Below are 6,285 nucleotides of genomic sequence, written 5' to 3'. Positions count from 1 at the left end.
TCAGACATCTTATGCTCACCAGGAGCATGTATCCCCACCTTCAAAACCTTAAGGGGTCAAATTCACAAACCCAACATGGGCTCATTCAACACAGGGGCCAGAAGTGCATGTCACCCTTTACTGACACACTGTAAATAAGTTCAATACAGGGCAATGCGGCTAACAGCCTTGGAAACGCTTTACATGAAATTCAACTTTTTAGAAAACCCTTTACAAGAATAAATGTGATGATCTGTTTTATCGCTACAACATCAACATTTATTTTAAAAAACAAAACAAAAAACATTTTGTGTTTAAAAAAAACAACTAGCTGGCTCGGTCTCCATCTTAGTTCAACATCCCGAAATCCCAATTTTTAAATAAAATGATCGCATCAACCCGTGAAAGAAACCCCAGTAGATGCGTAAAAAACTAGTTAAACTAAAACTAGTGGTTTGATTAAACGAAACGCTTGTGAAAAGGTTGAAATTGCCCATTCAGAAGAAATTGCCATTTTGTGCCGTTTTTAAAATAAAATGCTTCCATCACTGCAAGCTGAGACATTGTCAGAATCACAAAATTAGTGTGATTAAAACACTATTACCAACACTTTTGACTAGATGTAAACTAGAAAAATTTGCATTTCCTGCGAAAATGCAGTGTGGATGCTTTAAAGCTGAAGCTGTCTGCAAAAACTAGCTGAAAAAGCTGAAAAGTTGCAGAAATTGTAAAAACTTTGCAGAAGCAAAGGAACTTTGCTCAAAAGTAATAACTTAGCATAGCAGAACTTGGCAGAAATATTGTAACTTACCAGAAACATGATAACTTCTCAAATATACAAGAATTTAGGAGAAATAGTATAAGATAACAGAAAGAATATATTTAGCCAAAAATACTTAAACATTACGGAAACACTATGATTTAGAAAAATAGTACAACATAGCAGAAATACTGTGATTTACCAGAGACACTGTGATGAACTATGAATATTGTAATTTTAAATTAATACTATGTTTCAGCACAAATCCTCTGGTTTAGCACAAATATTATAACATAGCAGAAATACAATTATATAGCAGAAATGCTATATTTAGAAAGAAAAATATAATATAGTAGAAATAGTATGATTTAGCAGAAATACTGTAATCAGCACATATACTGTAACATGACAGAAATTCCTCCACTTAGTAGTAATACTATAACATAACACAAATGTTATGATTTGGCACAAAAACCATGATTTGGCAAAAATACTATGATTGAGCAGAAGTACTAAGATGTAGTAAAAGTACTTTGATTTAACAGAAATACAATTATGGAGGAGTAATACTTTAAAATGGGAGAAATATTGATACACACACACATACACAGAGCCTAAAGGAAACAGTATTTGTGCCATAGAGTTTTAACAAGAATATGAGGTTCATATTACAAAAGCTGGTAAAATGATAAAAGTTTGCAGAATTATAATAAATGATGAATATGAATTACTGGTCTGTGATAGTGTATTAATTTGTAGGGAAAAAAAACATGTTGACCAAGGTGGGATTGAACCCACGACCTTTGGCTTGCAGACCCGTGTCATTACCAACTGTGCCACTGGGGAAGAGAGCAGGCCCCTGGAAAACAGGGTCATGAGCAGTCAGAATTAGCTATTTTCATTGCTCTTTGTACAACTGTCGCTGAGATATGACGAGAGAAGAAACGGCAGACCTCAGATATGATTGGCTGGCTGGGAAGCTGTGCAGGCCCTGATATATAAATTTGAATGTGTCAGTCCTCACAGAGGATTGGCTGCCTGGGGACCTGGCAGAAATGTATAGAAATAGTATGATTAAGCATAAATACTACATTACTAAAAATTGGCAGAAAAACCATGTCAACACATTTATTTTCTTAAAAAAAAAATCATCATAAAATTGGTGCACCTTACTCAATGCAATTGGGATATGCATTTCTCCTGAGATGATTGGAACCATGATTCCAAGTGTATTTTCAGTGTTCTAACACCCATGTCTGAATACCGGGACAAAATGTTTTCATCAGTACAAATCCCACACTACCCTGAATCGAATGATAAGATTTATTACCACACACTATTCACTTAGAAGATTTCACGTCTAATGATACATGTGTCGAGAGCAATTAGAAGCATCAAGGCGATCAAAATATTTGACACCATTATCCCTCTGAACGGTGCTGGCAGTGCACACGTCTGCTTCCTAAGTATTATCAAAACAAACCCCTGGTTAAAACTTTGGCTAAAGATTTCACTGTCAGTGAAGTTGCACAGTTCACTTGGCATTTAGATTGCTCATCTGGTAGATAGGGCACCTCATATACTAAAGCTACGAGACCTCTGCAGCAGCTGTAGTCTTGTATTTATTCCACTGATTGAATTCAACAAAATGTTTTAAAAAGCTGCACCGCTCAGACCAGTGCTTGTAACTGCACTATTTTTATAGTAAATAGTTTTATATTGGTTCAGGTAGATTATATATGATGTAAATGATTAGAGCTCTAATTATTGATAACAAACAACAATTTTTAACAAGTAAATGTAAAAAATGGTTTTAATAAAATTCAGATTTTAGTGATTGTAGCCCCTCAAATGTAAATATTGGAACTATGCTTTGGCTATTTTAGTAATGTTTACATAATCACATTTATGAATTGCACTGATTTACACTTGGATATATGTTTTTCCTGCCAAGAATAAAGAAAACCTACATTTATTTCAACATATGCACAGCTAATTATCCAACCAAGCACCCTGTTGATTTACCATTAAGATTGCATTAGATGAGAAGAAGAAACTGTAGAGTGCATGTGTGCGGTGTGACCAACATACTGAACATTTAACTTGGCATCTTTAAATCACCTGTACTCTTTTAAGACCACACAATAGAAATCAAATTATTTTTAAGAGAGAAATGCATCAGTGTGTGAACATGAAAGTAACACCAGTCCACGCTCTCTCTGATGCTGCTGTTAACTTTGTGTCAACATAGTTGTTACAAGTGACTTTTACAGAGAGACAGGGTGCCATTCTTAGTTGAAGGTATCTGAAGTGAACATAATTCCTCACATAAAGACACTTTATCTCAAGCAGTCCAAACGGTGGCTGTGCAGATGGATCAAAGATCAACCCATCTGGTGAGGAACCAAGCCAGGGAGTGTCAGGGTGGACAACGAGGCCATGAGGCCTATAGTTAAAGTTTTTCAATTTGCAGTTTTCTCCAGCTGCGTTAAACTCCATGTCTGTCCATGTGCTCACGTCTGCAGTCTGTCTCGTTCCTTTGAGGATTCTCTCTGCACAGTTTCACCCCTCATATAACATACCTCTTAAACATGAAGATGTAATCTTGGCCTGTGGAGCTGATGCCACTCCTGGTCAGCTGCCTGTTCTCCTATTGCTGTCTCAATCTTATTTACCATGTCGTCTGTGCTTTCAAGGTGGAAGAGTTCATCCTCACTGCAGACATGCACACACTCTGTGGGGTCCAGCCTGTACTCACAGTGTAGTGTAGCAGTGGCAGGTAAAGAGGAGGATCTTGGGAAATGTTTACAGATGTTGTGGCTAATTTGGGCTGCTGGTAAGAAAGCACACTCACCAATGCTGTCTCAACACAGGTTTTCTCATCACTAATGCCCATGGTTGCTATTAGAGGTCAATCTGTTACATCAAAGTCTTTGCATGATTCTCCAGTGTTTAGCAAGGAGATGTGAAGTGGGTCACCAGCCAAGTTGTTGTACAGTTTATTTCTGTTAGCTGAAATTTCACATAGCACATAATAATATGAGGGTAAAATGAGGCACTGTGAAAGTCATCTGTGCAATAATGACAATAATAATAATATCAATAATAATAATAATAACAACAACAATATATACACTTAAAAACTACCCCACACACAATAGTTTTTCACCTGAGCACTTAAAGTTAGAGCACTTTATTCATCACTTAAATCACTTTTAACTGGATTGTCTGACAGTTTTTGGTCTGTTTACAAGTTTTACTGTTTATGTTTGTTTGTCTTTACTTTTGTGAATAGCTGCTATAGGATGTATATATAATTATATTAATTATATTTAAACATTGCACTTTCTATTGTGCTTGGAGCATGTTACCTGACTGTTGTACACTAATATTGTATATAACAGCAGCTTACTATCTCACCTGATTCCTCCTTCCATGACTCGATCGAGCCTTGGTCTGGTGATGACCATTTTAATAGCTGGCCCTGGTTCCAACCCCTGAAAAAAAAGCAATAACAATTTTTTTTTTTTTTTTAAATACTTCTCGAACAAGCATATAACATATTATTTATTGCAGGTTAGAAAAGAACATTAAAGGGTCAGGCCTGAATATGAATCTCAGTGCTGTTTGGGTTTGTCCCACTGTTGCTCTGTCTCGGTGTAGGTGTGAAGAGACAACCTGCAGCTTCATTTCTGATTGAAAGAGCAAGGCTCACACTGTGCGATTTTGTCAGTCGCGCGATTCAGCTCCTGCTCAAACTGTACGATTGACTCGCAGGGGTTAGAAGTTCGTAGGTCACGATGCAGGGTCTCACACTATACGACCCGATGCTCTGATGCGACCTGAGTGCTCACACTGTGCGTCCATAAAATGAAGGTTATAACAGAAATTCTGTCGCTCGCTCTCCCTCTCTGTCTTTCACTCACACAGACACGCACACCACCGCCATCAACTTTGCTAAATTGCTAATGAAAAACACTGATCAGGCAGCTGTGATTGAGCAGCAATGTCTATCCAACTATTTTCATGGTTGTTGTGGTCGTGATAATTTTGTGAGGCCACATCGAAAAGGCTCGGATGAGCTTTCCAAAGTTTTACAAACAGGTTTGAAATCCTCAGGACCAAGCGATTGATGATCGGGAGCTGGTCGTGAGGTGTTAATCGCTTCTCGTTACCCCACGTATACTACACGACGCACGATGAAGGCCAAAATCGGGCCATCGCCAAAACGGTCGCACGACTCAAAAATCGGCTCAAAATGGGCAAAAAAAAAAAAAAAAAAAAAATCGCACAGTGTAAGCCCAGACAACACATTGCCAGCTACACACCAACACCGATCAGAAATAAGGACAACAGGGTCCCGAACCTCTGCTCTGTCTGCACTAAAGCACATAGAGAGGCAGTCTTACACACAATGGCTATACAATAATTCAGAGGCAGAGGCCTGTGACATCCACCAGGTACAAAGAGGGCTAGATGATGGCACTCAAACTCCCAACAAACATAGATGTTTACATCGATGCTGTAACTGCAATAAGTTAGTTAATTAACCAATTCGCACTACAACCTGGTTTGCCTCTTACCTGTAATTATTTTTATTTAATATAATAACTGTACAGTACTCTCTGTTTATAGTAACCATTGTCCTTAATGTAAATATGTAAGAAAAATTGTGTATGTTTCTGTTCCGTGTCCTGTGTACTGTTTGTTTGTATATTTGTCTTTTTGGCTGCTGTTACAACCAAATTTCCAAATTTGTGGGACAATTAAAGGATTATTCTATTCTAACAGAGCCTCAACATGTTCTCACTGTAATTTCCCCTCATGAATGAATTTATGCTGCACTAATCTGAATGTTTGGAGGGAAATCAAACACATTTTACTGGCAGTACTCAAGCTGACTTACCTTTGTTTGAATGACGACGTATTCACAACGTGGAGTCTAAAAATAGCCAAATCTTGTAACCAACCATTGGTTAATCGGATATGCGCCTCCAGACATTTATAATTGCAAAACTGGTTTGCTGTGTATGCACTGACTCCACAGGTACGGAAATATATCAGGCTTCGGGGTTTCTGCTCCACTGCCGTTTTTTCATACGGGTCCACGTTTCCAATGCACGCTATTTTTTGCAGGTACCGTCTCTTCGCATCCGACACAATCTGAGTCTATAAAGTTCTTTTTGTTTTGAGCTGCTTTTAAGTACGGTTTGTATCTTCCTTCCAAACGAGTGTGTTTGTTTTGATTCATGGCCTGATAAAATGGTGGCATGCTCCCACAATGCATTGCGGCGTGACGTCAACTCCAAAGCCCTATAACTGATTTTATAAATCTCAAATTTTACGTTTGAGACTTATAAAATAGTAATGATAATTCCATGATTAAAATTAGACGAGTTAAACAATAACAAAAAAAAAAAAAAACCAAAACAGTGATAACATAAAATCAACACAAGGCAGTCCAATCACGAAACACAATCGTAGTTAGCCAATCAGGGCGGGTGACAACAGATTACGTCACAAGTTGCAATTTAAAGACCGGCGGG

The 6,285-nt window shown here is 37.8% G+C and overlaps 1 long non-coding RNA gene across 2 annotated transcripts; it reads right to left on the bottom strand.

Moving 5' to 3' along the window:
* Positions 1–749: 749 nt before the first annotated feature.
* Positions 750–5,761, bottom strand: LOC146511646 (uncharacterized). 2 transcript variants are annotated; one of them, XR_014876238.1, is made up of 4 exons: positions 5,646–5,761; positions 4,160–4,236; positions 3,594–3,751; positions 750–3,487 (listed from the first exon to the last, which is right to left on the bottom strand). It is a non-coding gene; the product is annotated as an uncharacterized LOC146511646 (long non-coding RNA). The 2 variants fall into 2 exon arrangements; XR_014876237.1 differs by having other exon boundaries at positions 750–3,751.
* Between the last annotated feature and the right edge of the window lie 524 nt (positions 5,762–6,285).

The sequence above is a fragment of the Neolamprologus multifasciatus genome, chromosome 9 (assembly GCF_963576455.1).
Source record: "Neolamprologus multifasciatus chromosome 9, fNeoMul1.2, whole genome shotgun sequence".
Taxonomy (NCBI): Eukaryota; Metazoa; Chordata; class Actinopteri; order Cichliformes; family Cichlidae; genus Neolamprologus; species Neolamprologus multifasciatus.
This window is presented reverse-complemented; position numbering and strand designations above follow the sequence as displayed.